Here is a 22402-nt window from a genome sequence, read left to right on the forward strand (position 1 = left end):
ATTTCTCACAAACATCATTAGTGGGTCCCACCTAGCTTCTCAGTGAAAGAACTATCTGTCCTAGAAATCCCTACGCTGCTCTGGAGGCCCACTGTGATGTGTGGGTTTTACTCTCATCTTTCATTCATTTTCCCATATCATCTCAGGGTAGTGGCTAAAAAATGAGGCAAATTCAAAGCTCGAGTGGACTACACAAAGGAAGTGGTAGTGATAATGACGCCCACTATTGAAACTTTCATACAGCATTTTTTATTTGCCATCCACCCTCTTTATAAGGGCACATATATCCAAATGAATGAAGTATAAAAATGTCACTGTTGATTAAAACTTCCATCCAATAAGTTTTTAAGTATAAAAATGTCACTGTTGATTAAAACTTCCATGGCTCCCAGCAAGTTTTTAATGGTCGCCCCTAATGCCTTCTGTGTGGTCTACTTGTTCTATGAATCTGCCTCATTTAGGCCGCATATGGAAAGAACGGAAGGTACGTCAAATGCCACAATGATATATGGGTTTTATCCATACCGATCCATCCATTTTTCCATACCATTTTAGGGTAAAAATAAAAAAGTAGGCAGTTTAAGTGGACCCACAGTGGGGACTAAACACTTACCATTAAAAACATTTCAGGCCGCCAAAGTTTTGTATCAAGCTGATATTTGTGTTTTCACTTCATCCATGTCTAGTTTGCCGTATGAAAAGGCTGGATGTCAATTAACCATGAAGGTGGGCCCTAGGAAGGTTTCAACCGTAGGTGTCATTAGCGCTGCTGTTTCCTGTGAGGTGGGCCTCTTCGGCACGGTATAGATAAAACCCGTACATCACATAGGCCTCTCAGAGCCCCGATCCGTTCAAGGTAGGGACGGGAGGGGTCGTACTCAATCAGCATCAAGATAAAACCCACATCATGGTGGGCCCATCAAGGGATAAAACTCAAATATCACGGTGGGCCTCGCAAGAGCCCTGTCTATTGATTGTGATGGAAATGGGGATCCTGTCCTTGCCCGAGTGGTAGACTACTGAGAGTTTTAACATGAGGTCTTGGCTTCGAAACACATAAGTGGTGATGGAAATGATTGCGTAGTAACTCAGTCTTTTTTCATAAATATTTGTCTTTTCTGTTCGTCATGTCTTTATGATCTTATAAACTGATTGGATGATAAATAAACATAGGCCCTAGCAAAGTTTCAATAGTAGAAATCATTGCTCCCAATGTTCTCTTTATGATCCTAGGATCTTATAAACTGGTTGGATGATAAATAAACATCACCACTGTAGGCCCTAGTAAGGTTTCAATAATAGAAATCATTACTCTTAATGTTTTCTGCGGTGTGGTATACTTGAAATTTAAATATTCTTCAATTTTCGGCTCAACCCCTGAAATGAGCTTGAAAGCGGATTGAGGGAGTGGATAAATAACATGCATTAGTCAGTACCACAAAAGCGTACTGAGTAAGTCGCAAGTAGTACACAATCCGGTCCCACGCTGCCAGTGTATCAATGTTTTTCTCTTCCATCAAATCTTCTTCCGCAGCTTCCTCGGATTTTTTTACTTTTTTATTTTTCTTTCTGTTTTTGAATACGTTCTTCGGATTAGGGCTTTCAATCTCCGCAAAAATCTTAGAATTGGATTGAAGAGAGAAATATTCTCATCTCAGTTCGATATCGATGGCGGATTCTCTTACAGAGCCAGCCGCAAATCTTTTGATGAGAGTCGGGAGGCATTTCAATCGAAAGATCTCTGACATTGTGATGATTTTGATCAACAACAAAGTACGGATTCATCTCTCTCTCAATTCCCTTGTTTTTTGCTTTTTTAATATATTTTTCTGTAAATCTTCATGTATATTGCTCTTTGATTGAGAATTTTCAGAACATTTCAATTTTCTCCGGGGATTTCATGATTTTCATACCAGGAGCTAAAGTGAACTGTGTGGGAGCTCCTTCAATAATCAATGTCCTGAATTTCAAGAATTTCATGATTTTCCTATTTTTTGGGATTATTTGTTTTTTTTTTTTTTTTTTGTTTTTATTTTATTTTATTAATCCTGGGTTTTGGCTAACATGGACTGTGGACGCTCGTTAGTAATAAGTGTCTTGGGTTTGTAAACTACTCGAACTAAACTTCCAAACATTTTTGGTGCAACCCAGTTATCAAGTCAATGAGATCTCGATTAGTGAATCGCAGTGAAATGGACAAGAGTTCACCAACAAGAATAATAGAGAGGGAGAAATGACTTGATTGATATCAAACTTCTTCTTACAATACTTAAGAAAAAAAATCACACTTGAAAATTTTGGAATGTCTTTCTCATACACCATCCCCCTTTTCTGGACTTTAAATGAATCTTTAATGAGAATCTCCTCAACTAAGAGATTGATTTCAAATCAATAATAATTTATTTCAAATCAATGTAATTTACCTAAGATGGTACGAAGTCTAATAATAGTAAAAGAAAATCTAGGAAATAGTCCTTAAAATCTTCATTCACATCTTTAAATCAACCCCCATTTCTTCAATTACATCCCCCATATCTCCCACAAATAGGAGATTGTCGTTCTTGATATTTAGGCCCCAAATCTTTAACTAAACAGTTCAAAATCAGCACATGTTGGGCCTTACGGTAGACCGTGGGTCTACGTCATCCCTTTGAGTTGGAAAGAACTTGACTACGGTGAGTTGGTCACTTCATACAAATAGTAGAGGTTTAGATCCAATCATTTCAATTTGTCGCTTGTGAGCCATTTGGATTCAAAATAGGGCTTGTTCTTCCTTTTCACCAAGTTTTACTTGTATTGGCCCATTTGAGTGTCAATAGTCTTCATGCACAATACTCGTTCAACTTCTTCCTTCTTTTTCTTTGGGAGTTGTTTATCTATATCGATAATGACTTCATCTTGCATGTCGGACACCTTATCATGGTAACAAACCCGCCACGTTGAAAGTTGTGAGATATCTAAGTCATCTGGCAACTCAATCTCATAGGCATTGTCACCTAACTTCCCTTTAACTCCGCATGGACCAATCTTCTTAGACTTGATTTTATTGTAAGTTCTCTTTGAAAACCTTTCTTTACAAGCATAAACCATAACTGAGTCACCTTCTTTATATATCTTCTCCTGCCGATGTTCGTTCGTAGCTTCTCTGGTACATGGTGTTGCTCTCTTCAATTTCTTTTTTATTTGAGCTCGTAAGTCTTGAATGTGATTGGCGAAAGCATTGGTATCTTTGCTCACCTGACCTTGTACTAGTAATGGTACTAAGTCAAGTACATGATGGGGACTTCTCCCATTTTTATTATTTATTATTTATTTTTAATTTCAAATGTGATCTTTTCTGGTGGTACGATTTACGAAGTTGTTGTAAGCAAACTTGGCTTGGGGTTGAGCCAATTTCCACCGAGATACATTGTTGCCGATGATACTCTTCAAGAAGTTACCAAAGCTCTTATCGACTACTTTGATTTGGCCGTTTGTTTGAGGATGATATGTGCTAGAGAATTGAAGCTTAATCCCTAACCTCTTCCATAAAGTGCACTAGAAGTGCCCACAAAATTTGAATCACAGTCCGAAATTATTGTTTGTGGTACCCCGTGAAGTCGCACAATTTCTATAAAGAATATGTTAGCGATATGCATAGCATCTGTCGTCATTTTCCATGGAATGAGTGGGCCATCTTAAAAAAGGGTATACCACAACGAAAATCGAATTTGCTTCCTTTGAGTCTTAAAAAGATTCAGAATAAAGTTCATAGAAATGTCCACCCATGGAGCGACTAGAATGGAAAGCGGTGTATAAAGGCTAATATTTTACTCATTACCTTTGATGATTTGGCATCAATGACATTGTACTACAAACCATTTAATGTTAAGGTGCATACGAGGCCAATAATAATTTTCCTCCACCTTCCAAAGTGTCCACATAATCCTCCTCCATGCAGCTTAGATAGGATTTTCTCTCACACGGATCTTTTGGGAATGCGTAAGCGAGAACCCTTGAATAACATTGTGTCGGATGAATTTACACTTTGGATCTCGACCGTTCACATATCTATCAAGCACTTTGCCAAAAATGGAATGCTCCTTATAGTGTTCAATTGATGCCTTGAATCCCAAGACTTTCATGGCAATTTTTCTTAATAGAACCACCATCCTACTCAAAGCATCTGCCACTTTGTTATGATTTCTAGCTTTGTAAAGTAAACGGAAAGCATGTTCTTGTAAGAAATCGATCCACTTTGTATGACAAGCACTCAGCTTCTTTTGAGAGTTGAGATATCTCCACCCTCATTGTTCGAGTATAGAATGAGTTCTCAATGAATCAGGTAATGCCTCTAATGTTGTAGAGCCTAGACTATTGCATAGAACTCGAGATCATACATGTAGTTATTCTTCCATATATTATTAAGCTTTTTGATAAAGAAACCGATCGACTTTTCTTTCCAACTCAACACTGTGCCAATACCAACATTTCAAGCACTGCTTTCCACTTCAAAGACTTTACCGAAGTCCGAAAGTGAAAGAACTAGAGCATCTGTCATCTTCTTTTTTATTATACTGAAGTTTTGGTTCACCGCTTTAGTTGATTCAAACTTGCCTCTGTGCATGCAATTGGTGATAGAGAAAAATTTGTACTGAAATTCTGGATAAATCTTCTGTAAAATGTCCCCAATGTGTGGAAAGAACGGACATCTGGTAGGCCACTCCGCAATGGAATTGATTTTCTCTTGGTCAACCTTGATCCTTCTGCATACATATTATACCTATAAAATACAACATTATTGGCAAGGAATGAGCACTTTTCCAAGTTAACAAATTGTAATTCCCTCTGACGTATATCAAACATTTACCGTAAGTGATCAAGGTGAGCAAATGAATTAGGACCCAAATTTTTTTATATCGAAATAAACTAAGAAATTTCCCATAAAGGGATGGAGTGCCTCTATCATCAGCCTCATAAAAGTGCGAAGCGCATTTGAAAGGTTGAATGGCATGACAAGCCACTTATACAACCTGTCTAGAGTCTTAAATGCGGTCTTCCACCTGCCATCGGGCCAGATACGTATTTGATGATATCCGCTCCTTAGGTCAATCTTTGAAAAGATCTTTGCTCCATGTAACATGTTTAGCATATTATCCAAGTGAGGAATATGATACTGGTAGTTGATAGTAATCTGGTTGATTGCAAAATTGTCCACATACATCCTCCAAGATCCATCTTTATCAGGGATTAATAATGCAAGAGCAAAACATGATGACATGCTTTTTCGAATTAAACCCTTTTGTAGCAACTCCGTAACTTGTTTGTGGAGCTCGGGCTCGGCATATTCGAATGAACTCAATCGGTAGTGTGGAAGATTTGGTAGACTTGAACTTAACACCAAATCATTGTCGTGCTGAATGTTCTTCATAGGAGGAAGTCCAGCTAGGAGTTTTTTAGGCACTGTGTCATCATATTCATGAAGGAGCTCTTGTATGAGAGGCAGAACATCTGACTGTTTTGTGTCTTTTTAGCAACCGAGATCTACATGATGTTAGTCTCCTTGTTTTCCTCTTCAAACTTTTCTACATCTAGTGATTTTTAACCCTCATCTTTATCAGATTGGGTGTTGGAACTTGGAAGATGTTTCATTAGGTGCAATATGAGATTAGCACCATCCTTGACGAAGGAATGGGCATTAGATTGAGTTAATGCACCATATTTTGGTCCCACAACCCGGGTTTACCTAATAAGATGTGGCATGTATCTATGGGGACCAAATCACACTACACCTCATCCTTATAGTTAGATCCAAATAGAGAATAAAACTAAGCACCTGGAGTTAACATAAACTTCTCTTCCTTTCTCGAACTAGTGAATCTGGTATGGGCATGGATACTTATATTCTTTTACTTTTAATTTATCCACAATTTCTTGCGAGACAACGTTCTCACTGTTTTTTTTTTGGCCTACCAAAATTGTGCATATCTTCCCACTAGAAGTGTAGGTAGTGTAGAGAATTTTGCGTCGTAACCATTGCTAGTTATTAATGCCGAGGCATCGATGCTCATGGTCTGTTTGATAACTAACTCGCCCAATCGTCATACATATCTACTACATCTTCCCCAACATCCACCCCATCCTTATATGCATGTTCTTCATATTCCATGTCATCTTCAGCTTTCATTTGCATTTAGGCGGGAGTTCTTTCTCATATTCTCCTTCCTCAACCAAATTAACTTTAATTGTATACTAATAACTTTAATTGTAAACTAATGTTCAAGACAATAAAAAAAAATGATGTCCCAATTGCCCGCACTTAAAGCACGTGAAAGGAGTGCTGTTTTGCCATGTCTTGAGGGGTAATAGCCCCTCATCCATAACCATCTCCCCCAAGTTGGGGTTTGGCTTCATTGTTAGGATTGGCTTATCATCCATTAACTTATGGGAGGTCTTGTGCTTGCCTTACATTGAAGTTAGTTTGCTCTCCCATCGTTGATGATGGTCCTTGTGGGGTACCAAATTGTCCCCTGAGTTCCCAATTAATTATCTCCTCGGCTTTTAATGCAAGTGTGAATGCATCAAACATCTTAAATACATCTTTGAATGCTAATTCATCTATGATGTTTGGGTTGACCATTAAGATATCTTGGAATCTTTTGGTCTTCCTATTCACAAAACCCTGCTCGTGAAGTCAATGTATGAACTCCTTGGTGTATTTATTTACTGATTTATTCCCTTGATGTAGATTATGACATCTTTGATAGAGGTCGCAAGCATAAGTTGCGAGTAAGAATTTCTTTTTTAACTTTTATTTTCTTCTTTTTCCAAGAATTTACTCCCCTTACCTCGACGGATTCGTTCGACTTGGAGATCATTCCACCATGTTAACGCGTTATTGGAAAACCTCATAACTACTAACTTAATCTTCTAGTTCTCCATGATTTCCTTTTACTTGAACACCTTTTCCACCTTGCTTAGCCAATTGATGAAGTTGCCAACATGCAAACAACCATAGAATTCTAGAATGTCTACCTTGATTCTGGGCTCTCTGTCAGGTTCTAACAGTTGAAAAAAAATCGATTATTGGTGTCTTCACAGGTAGGGGTTGCATGTTGTTGGTTAGGACTTAGGGCCTTGGTGCGGACCTCCCTTTACATATTCAATTGTTACAACTTCTGTCTCCAAACACGTGGGAGCTCTCCCACTTGATTAATGTGGTTTGCTACCAAATATGTGAGTTGATCTACTCGCTTTGTGAGTGTGCGGATCAATTGGGTTACTTGTGCAAACTTTTCCTGTGTCACCTCCCTCGAAGCCAATAGGAGATAGTGTAGAGTTGAAAATCCCCAAAGATAATCCACTCTAATAGCAAAATGGTGCAACCCAGTTATCAAGTCAATGAGATCTCGACACTCGAATCACAAAGAAATGGACAAGAGTATACCCACAAGAATAGTTGAGTAGAGAGGGAGAAATAACTTTATTAATATCAAACTTCTTCTGACAATACTTAAGAAAAAAAATCACACTTAGAGAACTTATGGATTGCCTACCTCCTAAACCACCCCCCATTTTATAGACGATAAATGAATCTTTAACAAGAATTCTCCCGCGTAAGAAATTGATTTCAAATCAATCTAATTTACCCAAGATGATAACAGGCTTAATAATAATAATAATAGCAAATATAAGAACTAATCCTCAAAATCTTCAATCACATCTTTAAATCAGCCCCCATATCTTCAATCACATCTCTCCATATCTCCCGCAAATAGCAATTTGCAATTCTTGATATTTAGACCCCAAATCTGTAAAAAATGGTCCAAAATTAGCACATGTTGGGCCCTATGGTGGGCTGTGGCCCTGCATCAATTTTCTCTCTACAAAACTCATGTAGTTGTTAAATTTGGGATGCTGCAAACATGCGTTTGGTAGAAATATATGTAGTTGTGGCTGTAAAATTAGAGTCTAAAGATAGAAGCTTTTCCTATATAAATAATGTGCCTGAAATTCACCAGTTTAGCTGCTATAAAGGCTGAACTTGCACATTCTGGATTTGATGTTTTTACATACTAGATTCAATGCAATGTCGGTGCACATAGAAGAAATTAGCAGCTGTGAAGTGATTCAAAGTCTTGCCTTTTTCCCGAGTGGCTAAAAAGAAATTTATGACATGAACTGAGGGGGGAGTATCTTTCTTGATTTCTGCATTGACGGTCCCACTTAGGCACGTGAACCTGAAAGATTGAATCCTGAAGAGGTTCAGTACTTTGTAGGTTTAAAAAAGAAAAAAATCTATTAGTTATTGATATCTTAAGGGCATGATTATTAGGTTTGTTTTGATTAACGGAACTTTGTTGATTAGTGGCTGTGTGTAAACATAATGTTCGAGCATGTCTCCCATTTTTACCCATGCATTCTAATTCAAAAATTACAACTTCCGAATTTGTGGAGAGATTCAAATTCCTGTATTTATTGTTTGTGAATTCTCTGTTGAAATGAACTGCAATAACCACTATTTTTATTGATAATCATTGTGTTCATATTAGACTTGAAACCATCCAATGGAAATTTCAGGGCCACTCCATTGAGTGCAGGTGGGGCTGCCCTAAGTTGGTCAGTTTCTCTCAAGGTTTTAATATTGGCATTTAGGGTTGTATCAGCTGGGCAAAAAAGCATACAATATGGGGCATTTGGACCAGCATTGGACGATATGGGCCCATATCGGTCAAGACCGTTTTGGGGCCAAAAAATTTTTAAAAGCAGTTAAAAAAATGTAAATCACTAGAATCTATCATTTTGTGTTTTTAACATGTATCCAACAGTTAATGTGACCATTCTTTGATAGGAATGTTGTTTGTTGGATTGACTTGCTGAAAGTGAACCAAATAGGCCCTAATCGAACATAAATCAGGCATCATTTTGGTAGATTATGGCCCATTATCTTGAAACACAACAGAAAGAAGATGAAAGCAATGAAAAAAAGTATGCTTTACGTCTGCAATTTGTTGAATCCCACATAGATATTGTGTTCTGTACACCAAAATAGGCCTATATTTAATGTAAAATGAGTTTATAAGCTTCCCAGATGATTGAAATGACGAAACTAGTGAAAAAAAATCGAAAGGGGACCTTCATGGCCGGTATCTGCTGACAAGACCCTTTTTAAATTGGACCGGTTTTGCCCCCATATTGCATAATGGGTGTGGACGATACAGTTACTATCTGTGTCATAACCAACATTCAAAACCATGCTTCCTATTTTTCAATTCATTCTTGAGCACCCAAACAAACCCTTAATATTGTTTCCAGGAATTTCAGCATCCATATAAAATGATTACGAACCTCAATATTTTCCATCATCGCCTAAAACCAAGCTCTTGGTTATCCAAGCAGAGAAATCATTGCAGGGGTAGCCTTTCAAAAAAAATTTATTACAGGGGTAAATAGTCTAAAAAGCAGTTCCAAGCCTGTGATTTATTTCTTATTTGCATTATCTTCATTTTGGTCTCAGTTCTTAATTAGCTTTTGTAAGACATTGATTATGTCTACAAAAGATGCATTATGATTTATGTCAGTTCATTATGCAGGTATTCACAAATAAACTTCAAAACTCATCTGAACCTTGAAGAACAGTAGTGTACTTCATAGGCTAGTAGTTGCCGCCAAATTTATAATCTCATTCAAACCTCATAAAAGAGCTAGCAAATCAATATTTCACTGGTATAGAGGTTGCTGTATTTTATTGCAAAATCATTAGGAATGTATTGAAATTTGTTATTACTAAGTCTATATTTGGATGCTCAGTTGAGTTGATTGGCAATATGTCAATGTAATAGAGCAGAAATGACTACGGGAGGCTATTCTCTATTCATTCATAATGCGGGAGTCACTTCCAAATAGTAATTTTCTTTTAATTATCCCCCAGATAGCAATTCAGGCCATTCAAATGTAACTCGCAACATATCAATTGTGATTAGAGGTCATTGGTATGAATTAAAACGTTCCTACCTCCATTGTGATCACCTGCTATATATTTAAGTGAATTATTCAAGTGTAAATCTGCTAAGCATACAAAGACACCTGAAGTTTTGTTTTTACTATGTATTATTTTGCTTAGAGATATTTTTTTGTATACCATCTGTATGACACTGGGTGTAATATATTGATACGTTAGTATGAAGTAATGGAAGATTATGAAAACCTTCAAACATTTTTTTCCTTGTTGTCAAGCTACATCTGCACTTACAAAATAGTTTCAACTTTCAGGATGCTGGGTTGCTTGGTGCTCTTGCCGGATTTGCTATTTCTATAGTTTTTACCTGGCATTGAGGTCTTCCAGTACACTGTGAAGAAGGCAATGGAAACAAATAGGTTCTACATCAGCAAGAAATGGTAGTACTCAAGCAAATGCAGTTGCTTCCAATTCGGAAGTACACCCTTCAGTTGAAAATGTGAAGGACAGATGTAATGGATGAAGTCCATCCTCAAATGAAGGTAAAATATCACTTAATATTCTTTCTGCCACTGCTGCTGTCGGTATAGACATGCTTATAGTCAAGCTTTTGTTGTCCCTTTTCTAGATGACTCTTGGACAAATCATAAGAAACTAAATGGAAGTCGAATGGTACACATCTTTCGATAATCTCCATTTCCAAGATTCCTGTATTTTTGGGTTCTTTTAAAGATCTTATTCACATTTTTATGTATTAATTCATGTAAAATCTATTAACATTGTACTTTTCCTTGGTTTTTTTATTGTTCTTTTAGTGGAGTTGAACCTAAAACTTGACCAAGATCTTGAACATGTTTGTTGTGTTCTCTTGGCAAGTTCTGAGTACTTGATTCGTCTGTAAAACCTAGGTGTCATTAGTTGCTCACTTCCATTTAAAAGTGAAAACTTAGATGAAATAAGAGACCCTATTTGAAGGTTCAGACCCTGGAAAGAAGAGTTGCCAATCAGCAATTTCACAAACCATAAAGGGACTGCAAATCAGGTTGTTCTGATTCATGGAAAAACCATCAGGAATTCAGGGAGGTATTCTAGAGGGTATTGCCCTTTGTGAAGATAGCAGTAATGAAGCCAAGCACTATAATTTGACTCATGGCATGGATGATGATGTTGTTGCCTTTTGGGGGAATAAAAAAGTGTTTCAATAGGATCTCACACTCGTCTATTTACTTTATTTTTATTTTTATTTATTTATTTTTTCTTTTTTGAGCAATCATGTCAGTTTTATTAGAAAGGGAGGACGAGAAATCCTCACAAAGAATTACTAGCTGGACCAAGAAGAATAAAAGAGGCAACATGGCAGGAAGAGGGTGAAAGATATAGCCCAGGAAATGGCAATGAACTTAGCTTTCCTAAACACCTTGGCATGACTATGCTGAGGATTCCAGAAGCATCTCTCGTCACGCTCGGCCCAAATCGACCTTTACACAACTAGGAAAGATAATCTCCAATGAATCCTCCCTTTAGAGCCAAATCCACTCCCTCGCCACGTGAGGAAGAAGGCTTTAATAGATCCTAGCATCACCCAACTGCATTGGAAGAGGATGAGGAACCGCTCCCATATCGCTCTCAAAAAATGCAATGGATGACCAAGTGTGTCAAGCTACATTAGGTGGGCCACACCAGAGAAAACAATATTTAGCATTGATAAATAGCAAAACACAAGTGGTCTGCCCGGTGAGTGGACGTGGCTAATTTTTGCACAAACTGATCCTCGTTGTGGGGCCCACCTATTGGACGGTTGGATGTTGAATGCGCTTAATAGGTTGGAAGCTATCTATTGGGTGGATCGTAACTTGTGGTCCATCAGTTGCATGGTGTGGCTTTCCTGAAGGAAGTTAAGTTTGATGGAGACTAGCACTCTTGGCTAGTTTGTGGTCAATTTGGGGGGAGAGAAGTGATATATGTTTCCATAGTGAAAGCAATGGGGAGGAGCAGGTAGTTTATAAAGCTTCAACTTTTGTAAATGAGTGGGTTGTAAGTTTAGGATGCTTATGATAGCTATATTTTTCTTTCTGCCTTTGTTTTTGGCTTGTAGTTGGCACTACCTCAACACCTCTTAGAGAGAGAGAGAGTTGTTCTCTTGCAAGTGAGACCAAAAAAAAAAAAAAACCTTCGTGGGAGATCCGTTCATGGTTGTTGGATTCCATGGATGGACGAGATTTAGCCTGTAGGTAAGAAGCAGAGAGAACGAGACTCTTGTTCGAAACCCTCACTAGCTTTCCCACACATATGCACCATCCCTCATGCATGCAACAAAGCTCATACGTACCCTCTCTTCTTGACCTTTCCCTTTGCCACCTCTTTCCCTCTCAACCTCTCTCCCTCTCACCTCTTTCTCTATTTCTCAATTTGAAATCAAACTGTTAATTAGGGCTATGAGTTGTGTTTTCTATCCTAACTTTTGTAAAATCCAATTCTATACTAAATGAGAATGTTTTTATTTTTCATTTATTATAATTGGTTATTATAGGAATGTCTGTAGAAGTAGAAACGCATGAGAATGTAAGTGAAGTAGATTTTCCATTGACATTGGATTCCAAAGGTAGAAGAATGGTTGAAACCAATCATTAGGAAGACTACTTTATCTTCAGTTAATACTGCGTTTGACTTCTAAAATAGATATGCAATGAACGCAAGCCTTAGTGTTCATAAAGGTTTGAATAAATACTATAAGGAGAAAGAAGAGATTTGAAAGATGTTTGTATGTTCAAAAGAGGGGACGACAAATAATAAGGTAGAGATGAAGCATGGTAAAGTAAAGAGGCTTCGGGGTATTACATGAGAGAATTGTAAAGCACTCATGACAATTAAAAAAGAAATGAAGGACCAAACTATGTAGTGGAAAAGTTTGTTAAGGAGGACAATCATGATTTGGAGTCTCCTCAAAGGAAACATCTTTTATCACAATGTCAGATATCAAATGCGTATGAGAAATTTTTATTTTTTTAAAGGGTTAAATCAAGCAAACATAGGCACTTCGCAGATCATGACGGTTTTTGAGATCGAACCAGGTGGTTTCGAAAATACTAGATGCATAGAGCAAGATGTGATGAATAATGAAAAAGAAAAAAGAAAAGAAATCTTGGGCCATGATGCTCAACTAATTTATAAGCATTTTTTATGAAATGGAGTTGAATCCAAGCTTTTCTTATGATTTGAAGGTTGATGATGAGGATTCACATAAAGCATATCATTACTTTAGCAATGTTTTAGTATTGGACACCACGTACAGTGCAAACCGCTATGAGTTGATATTTGTGCTGTTCGCAGGGGTTAATCACTACGTAGTTTGTGCAATTGATTATAGTAGATTGTAGTTTCATCCACAATGAGATCACTTAGTCTTTTATCTTGCTGTTTGAGAAATGTTGTGAAGCAATGCGAGGGGAGCCACCAAAGGCAATCATAATATATCAAGATTCGGCTATGGCAAAAGCCATCGCTATTGTGTTTCCAATTGCTTTCCATCGGTATTGTAGTAGGCACATTTTGCAGAAGGTCGCTAAAAAGCTAGATCTCGTTACTTTTAAAGATGAATTTAATGACCATTTTCATGATGAGATATTGAATTTTGATAAGTCTAAAGAGAGTAAAATGGAAGAAAGTTATTGAAAAAAATAGGTTGGAAGCTAACGACTGGCGTGCCTTTTTATTTAACATTCGTCTCAAATAGAAATCGGCATATTTAATACTCTTTTTTTTTTTTTGCAAGCATGTTTAGTAGCCAACAAAGTGAAAGCACAAATGCCTTCTTATGTAAGTATGTGTTGAGGAATAACTCGTTAATGGATTTCATATTCCCTTTTAATTATGCAGTAGCACGATAGTGGCACAGTGAATTGTCGATCATGAAACAGTTAGTAGCAAGTTGAAGTTGAAAACTCTATTTGCTACGGAGAGAGACATAAGTTTAGTTTTTATAAATTCCAAAGAGAGTTTAATGCGGGGGCATTTTCACACTGGGCTCGAGTGGGGTAGCATGTGGGATGCAGGGACACACTCGGGGTGGGTGTCATGTGAAGCATAACCCATGTGAAGTGGGGCTCACGAGGAGGTTCGGCTGAGGTCCTAACACATGCAATGTGAGGCCTGGGCTATAAGATAAAGGGATTAATTCACCACTCTCTATCAATTCGAGCTTTTAGAGCAAGTGGCTAATTGTCCTGCATCAGAGTTTCATGAATAGCATAGTTTATGCTGCAATTATTGTCGAAAAAATGTAAGCCCTTTACATATATAATGTTGGAAGGATAGAAGGAACAGCCCACGAACGACTAGTTAAATTCGGGATGGAAGTAAAAAAATATAGTTGCTTGAAATTTGAATACGAGGGTATACGATGTAAGCACATTATGTATGCTATGATAATCTTGGATAGCTAATTTGTTAGATCATTATATTTTGAAGAGCTAGACATGGAATGCTAAATTGAGTTCTGTTTACGATACAAGTGGTGTGAAGATAACGATAAATCATACATTTTTCGATATTGTGATTTGTTATACATCTCCAGTACTCCTGAGAGGAAGATTGCAAATAACCTCCATGCGAGCTCCATTTGTGACCATCGGATTCCACGAATGGGCAAGATTTAGCTTGTAAGTAAGAAGCATCTGAAAGAGAGCCTTATTTGAGAGTTTTATTGGCTTAAGACTTCCTGCACATGTGTATCACTATCACCCCACTCTCTGTCTACCAATGTTGTTAAATTGCATATGCCATTGTATGCAACTAGCAATGCTATTCGCATATGCCGTCGCATACTCGCATATTATTCTCTCTTTTTTTTTTCTTTTTTCTTTTTTTTTTTTTGAAAAAATGTAAAAAATGGAAATTATATATATATAGGAAGAACTATACCTAATTACTACAAGTGATTGGATTGGGTTTTTTTTTTGCCTATTTGATGCAGGACAATTAACCACTTGCTCTAAAAGCTTGAACTTATAGAGCGTGGTGAATCAATCCCTTTATCTCATAGCCTAGGCCCCACTTCCCATGGGTTAGGTCCTCGGTCGAACCCCCCTCGTGGGCCCTACATCACATAGGTCCACCTCACATGAGCCACCCACCTCACACGGGTGGGGCCCTTCTCACACAAGCCACCCACCTCACATGGGTGGGGCCCTCCTCACAGAAGCCACCCATCTCACACTCGGGGCCGCCCACCCCGAGTGTGCCCCTGCATCCCACAAGCCACCCCACTCGAGCCTGGTGTGAAAATGCCCCTGCATTACTATTTCATTGTAGTTTGAGTGTTTGAGACTATTAGACCATCTGTAAAATAAGTTATATATTTAATTACTTATATTGTCTTTACATAAAATTTAACAAAACAATCAACAAGTTACATTAAGAGAGAATTAATTATTAAAAACTTTGAACATAAAATTTTTATCAATAAATAATAACTTGATAATTTGAAGATTTATAAGTTACAAGTTACAACTTAATTTACAAATACAATTTACAAATTACCAAAAAAACAAGCATAACTTACAAAGCCACAAGTTTCAACTTATTGACTTATAAATTTAAAATATAAAAAATAAGCATTCTAATATAGGCTACTATACACATCTATGATGTTTAAATACATGGATTCAACGATCATTTGTTTTTACTGCTAGGACCTTTATGTGTTCGCATACTTATCGCACAAAAAAGTATGCCATCGCATACTATCCTTATGAAAAAATAGCATATGTGATTGCACATGACAACAATCCCCCCGCGCAACGGCTTTGAAGCCAGCAAGCTCCCCCCCTCTTACCCACACATAGGAACTCTTAAGCCAACGAGAGTCCCTTCTTACCCGCACGCTTAACCTCACTTGTTCATGGCATCCAACGGCCGCGAACAAAGTTCACACGGAAGCTATTTGCAGTCTCACTTGCATGAATACTAGAGATGTGTGACAAATCACTATATCGAAGAGTGTAGATTCATTGTTCTCTTCCTTTATCTCCACACCACTCGTATTGTAAATAGAGCTTAGTTTAACATTGTCCATTTCTTTAAAATATAATGGTTCGGCAAATTAACAATCCAAGATTGTTGTAGCGCACATGTGTGCCTAAATGGTATGCCCTCATATTACATGGTAGCCCGTATTTTAGAACTGCAGCATAAACGGTGCTTTCGCATAACTCCCTTTGGAATTTAATTTAATTTAATTTTTTTAAAAAAACTTTTGTCTTTTTAAGTTTTTTTTTTCATGGCAAATAGGGTTTTCAACTTCGGCTTACTATTAATCGGCAACTAACATTTATCTTTGTTGTGCTACTGCATGATCAAAATAAATTATGAAATTCATAAATGGGTTATTCTTCAACACATACTTATAAAAGAAGACATTTGTGCTTTTACTTCGTTGGCTACTTGACATACAAAAAAAAATAAAAAATCATGTTTTAGATAATTGTAACAGTGATAATTCTTACGTGTTATGGGGTTGTAACAACCCATATTGTAATAGTAACAAGCCACTGTACCGTTATGTAATACCTTGGATATGTCAGTAACCATTTTTAATGAATGTTGAATAAAGAGGTAAGTCAATTGTTGTCTTTCAATTCATTTTCTTCAATAACTTTATTCCATTTTACTTTGAACTCTTCCGACTTTCTTAGATTTCCATATACTTTCATGAAAAGGGGTCAATTAATTCATCTTTAAAATGAACATGACCTAATTTTTCAGGGACGTTCTACAAAATATCTTAAATACAATACTGATGGAAAACATTTGGAACACAATAGCGATGGCTTTCTTCATAGCCAGATTCTAATGTTATGATCGCCATTTGCGGCTCTCTTGGCATCGCTTTAGCTATTTCTTAAACAACTAGATGAAAGACTCGATGGTCTCATTATAATGAAACTACAATCCAACATGATCGATTGCCCATGGTGATTAACCTCGGTGAACGGTGCGAAAATCAACTCATAGTGATTTATATGTACATGGTGTCAAATACCAAAACTTTGCTAAAATAATAATTCGTCATACGTGGAATTTGGTCAACCCAATAATAATGTGTTAATCTACCCTCATCATCAACCTTCACATCATATGCAACAATCTATTCAATTCCTTCATTTCACAAAAATGTTCATACAACAATTGAAAATCATGGTCTTTAGTCTCTTTTCTTCTATCCCTTTCATAATTTCTTGCAATTTTCTCCATTAATCCAATATTTTCAAAACCACCTGATTCGATTTAAAAAACCATCATGCTTTGCAAAGTGTGTGTGTTTTCTTGATTCAACCTTTTTTTTTTTTCCTTCAAGTTCTTCTGCACATTTGACATCCCATAATGGTGTTTCTTTCAAGGAGTTGCTAACTCACAACTGTTCTCCTCAAGAAACTTTTTCACTACGTCAAAAGTTGCATCAACTATAGAGAAAGTAGTCTTCCCAATTGTTGATTTTAACATTTCTTTTACCATTGGAATCCAGTATTGAAGGGAAAATTTGCCTACTTCATTTACATTCACATGTGTTTCTACTTTTATATTCACTTAGGACCCTTCTACCATAACCTATTGTTATAAATACAAAATAAAAGCATTTTCATTTTGAATACAATTGGATTACATAAAGTTAGGACAGAAAAACAACTCTAGCCCTAATTAGCAGTTTGATTTTAAACTGAAAGAAAGAAATGAAATAATCCAAAGTCAACTATAAAGGGACATTTTAATGTGTCACATTTGTGTATAGGATAAGGTGCTTTAGACCACTGCAATCTCTATTGTAACATTAATGAAAACATTGCTTTGCAACATCTACAACCAAAATCACATTCCTTCGACAAATAAAACTTAAGCCTTCAGCTAATTAGTTTTTTTTTTTTTTTCCCATCTTATGCTATGTCTTCATTGGGGCCCACAATTTTGAACATTGATTAGCTTAATTTATGCCACTTCTGCTATAATAGAGACACATATACATAATTAGTGATTTCTGGATTAAAAATCGCCAATTAGGGATTCGGGTTTTCTAGATTAGAATTCTGACCCATTAGGGTTCTAGATTTAAAAATATCCACTTAGGATTGGGGATTTGATTAACAATCTGATCAATTACGAATACCCGGACTAAAAATCCCCAATCCCCAATTAGGGATTTCTAGAACAAAAATCCCTAATTAGAGATATCTGGATTAAAAACCCCAATTAGGGATTAGGGATGTGGGGAGTAAAAATCCTTAATTAGGGATTATATATTTCTAGATTAAAAATAAAATAAATTTCCCTAATTAGGGAATGGGGATTTGTGGGTTAAAGATTCCCAGAGAGAGAGAGGGAGGGAGGGAGGGTGGGAGGGAGAGCTGTGTTGTATGCATGTGGGGGTGGTGCACATGTGTGGGAAGTCTTAAAGCTAACAGGACTCTCTCCCTCCTTACTTGCACCCTAAATCTCGCCCGTTTGTGGAATCCAATGGTCATGAACGGAGCTCGCTGGAGGCTATTTGCAGTCTCGCTTGCAAGAGACCAATTATATATATGTGTGTGTGTTTTTGTGTGTGCATCACAGCCACATACTCATATATACGTATGTTTGTGTGTGTGGGTGTCAGCCACTTGTCTTTTGCTATTTATCAATGGCTGACATTGTTTCTGTGGTGTGGCCCACCTGATGAATAGATAGGGTTCGTTTTTGCACTAGATGGTCCTCATGTTAGGTCCAGCCTACTGGAGGGTTTGGATGTCACATGCACTTAACTGGGAGTTATCTGCTGGTTGGACCATAACTTGTGGTCCAACTCTCCACATTTGAATTCTCACTTCTCTTTGAATTCTTACCTCTTTTTTGTTTTTGGCATAGATGACTTGCCAGCTGCTTGGTGTGATACTTGAGGAGACTACCCCTGAAGAGCTTCAGGTTTTCAATTTAGTACATTTTGGTCATCTTTTGTAAATCCAGAGAGATTGACTCTAGTAATCCAACATTTATTCTGTCACTTTGTAGAAGCATGCAACTGTGAGGCTCTCTGTGGTAGAATACTTCTTGAAATCACTAAATCTTGTGATCTCTATCTGATGGAAAGAATTCTTGATGACGAGAATGGGGTACATGGTAAATCCTCTTATTTGTCGATTATCATACTTCTCCTTCTTTAACTGTCAACCTTGAGATGGGGTTGTGAAGGAGCACTTAATTTGTCTTGAACTAGTGGTAAACTGTTTTATCTTTTAGTCAGCGTCAATTGCACTGAAATACGTGCAATTTGTGTAAAACCTCTGGGTCAGTGACCCCTCTTCAGATGAAAATTTTCTTGCTCTGCTTTGACTCTTTTTTTTTTTTACTCTCACCTGATCAATTTGATTTTAAATATTTGTACCTATGGTTAGACAGATGTCCTTTCTCTGATTTTCTTGGCTCTGAATGTTTTCTTCTTCTTCTTCTTCTTCTTCTTCTCATTTCTTTTTATTTTTTATTCTTATCTTCTTTTTTTAGCTGTTTAGTGTGGTTGCACAGAGGTATTCTACTTTCGGTGCCACTCTTGCTTTGGAATCTGGCAATTTTGTAAAGGTTCTGGTTTGTAATGTAGCTTTTCTTCTTCTTTTTTTTTTTTTCTATGGTTTGGTTGCCAATCTACTCCTGCTTCCACTTCCTATTGCTTCAGATAACTAGGGCTCAGTTTCATAAACCAGACTGGGTATCTCTATTGCATACAGAACCCTTGCCTGAAGATTATTACGTGCACCCAAAAAATTTTAATTCTTTGTCAAACAGAGTAACTTTCCACTTTGATTAAAATTGCATTCTACCAGATTATTTCCACAGCTCTGTAGGATAAGTTGATCTTTGCATGATTATGTTCACTTGCTTCTAAATTCAAGCAGAAATTTACAAATGATTTTATTCCATACCCTTATGTGGAACTAACCAGGGAAAAGCTAATGTTCACTGGAAAGAGCTCTGTCAGCTTTGGAGAATGCTGGACTTTTTAACACTGGTGGCTTGATCAAGGGCAAGGTCAACATTCTAACTGCATTCTCTAGTCGCTCTTAACCGGTTGAAGTATCTTTGGCTTTTGATCATGCATTTGCTTTACATGACATTATTGCCCCTTACTTGCCACAATATGGATATAATGACTAAAATGCCATTAAGTTAGATGGATAGTACTTTTTATATCTTTTTAGAGAATTACCTTTTTATATCTGTATCCCTACACTTAAATCCTTCTCTTTATTACAAGTGATGAAAAACTGGTACTAGAAGAGAACTTAGTTTCTTAAGATGCAACAAGAGGATCAAATCCTGCAGGAGGTAAATGGTTCTATTGATAGAGCTCCTCAAATCCTAAAAGGGGTAACTGGAAGCTGCAGTCATGGCAGATTTTTTGGCTTGTGTAAGCTTAAATCATCATCATCTAAGCCTAATCCAACTAATTGGGGTTGGCTACATGAATCCTATTCCACCATAGGTCATCAAGTTTTTCTTACCACCTCTACCCATGTCCCTTTGGGACCTCCCCCTGCCCTTTTAGAGCCTTTCAACTGCTACTAACTCACTTCTTCTAACCGGCACATTTCTTGATCTCTATTACACATTACCAAACCATCTAAGTCCACTTTCCATCGTCTTATTACCTATTGGTGCTACTCATCGGTTCCCTCAAATGCATTCATTTCTAAATTTTAATTCCATCCTTCCTCATCTTGTCACTCATCCATCTCAACATCCTTATTTCAGATTGTTAATAAATAAATAAATAAAAATCTTTATTTCAGCTACACTCATCCTATGAACATGTTGTTCCTTACTGCCCAACATTTTGTCCTACAAAGCATGACAGGTCTTATGGCTATCTTATAAAATTTCCTTTTCAGTTTGAGTGCTCCACAATGATCACATAAAACTCCAAAGGCAAATCTCCATTTCTTCCACCCAGCTTGAATTCTATATGAGCAACATCCTTCTCAATCTCTCTACTCTCATGAATTATCAACCAAGATATTGAAAGTAGTCATTTTAGGAAACTTCCACAATCTTAACTAATTCCTTGTTTCCACTCCTATTGTTACTAAAGTGCACTCTATATGCTCTGTTTTAGTGCATTTAAGCTTGTGTAAACCTAAATGCGTGCTTTTATGTTCAAGAATGGTGCACTGTAATGCCACATACCTTAACGGCTAAGATCTTACATTGCAAAATGAGGTCAAAGGTTTGAGCTCCCCCTAGAGGAAGAACTGTTTCAACTTCAATAGAGGACTATGCAAATGCCTTTTGTTATGTACACAACCAAACTCAATAGTTCTTGGAGATGTTCTGGAATTGTATGCACTAACTCTTGAAGACATTTTCTTTAGGAATTCACTAAAGATTTGATAATACATATTCTGTTTACTTTTTTTTCTCTCAAAATAAAACCCTATTCAACTAGGTTGACTGCTTCTCCAATGCTTGGGTGTTCTTATAAAGTTTACCTACGGGTCTTCTTTTGTGGCACTGAAAATGGGCGGTCGTCTTTCGTTTGGCAATTAGAGCTGGACTGGCATGTTGATACGAATCTAGACATAGTTTCTCAGCTAGCTGTATGTTTCAAGCACAACCTACCTTTCTTTTTTAAAATGGCCTTTTTGCCTTTGCATCTTTGATTAGCATGGTGCTAACTTTCTGTAAACCTCCAATGCTGTATCAGCGCTTCATCAGATATCAACTTCACATCTCACCACTTGGATCAAGCCGCATGGCATCCAATGTTTTCAGCTCTATAAGTTTGGAGCATTACTTCTCAAGCTTGGATCAACAATGAAAGAGTTTCATACCACAGGCTTCCGTGTCCTTTCATCTCACGAACGGTTGCATCATATTTAATTTAAAAAGCAATAGTTTTGCGATTTATTATCGAGGACCCATCACAACTGGATGTGTGTTCTCTATTTGAGTGGATGATGGATGTTGGAGTCCCGGGCAAGCTCATCTGTGTACATATCAGTGATGTTTTAATTTTTTAATTTTTTAATTTTTATTATTTTTGTATTGTTGTTGTTATTGAGATCCCATTTCTGGGATAACTTTATGATATTTAATTGTTTTTTCATTGTTAAAATGGTGATAGGGGTGGTTCCTCTCATTTTGCAATTTTAGAATTCTGTTTTTTTATTGGAGGGTCCTGCTAGCTGGGAGTGCAGGGACGCTTACAGATTCTGATCAGCCCATCCTCTACCTAAGATACGATATGATTGGAGATGATTGAGAGTTGGGGCCCACGGTTGATGGAGGGTTAAAACAAAAAATGAGTTGGGAGATGATGGAAGCAGATTTTGTAGTGACCCCAACATCACCGATATCTCTGGGGCCTACGATGATGTATATGTTTTATCCATGCAATCCATACATTTTGCCAACATAATCCAACCTCAATCCAAATCGGGTTGTGGATTT

General features: G+C 37.1%; 1 pseudogene; it reads left to right on the forward strand.

The window, feature by feature from the left end:
• The first annotated feature begins 1475 nt into the window (after window positions 1-1475).
• On the forward strand, window positions 1476-22168 carry LOC131236899 (peroxisome biogenesis protein 22-like; annotated as a pseudogene).
• The last annotated feature ends 234 nt before the right edge of the window (window positions 22169-22402 follow it).

Source organism: Magnolia sinica, chromosome 2, assembly GCF_029962835.1.
Source record: "Magnolia sinica isolate HGM2019 chromosome 2, MsV1, whole genome shotgun sequence".
NCBI classification, from domain to species: Eukaryota; Viridiplantae; Streptophyta; class Magnoliopsida; order Magnoliales; family Magnoliaceae; genus Magnolia; species Magnolia sinica.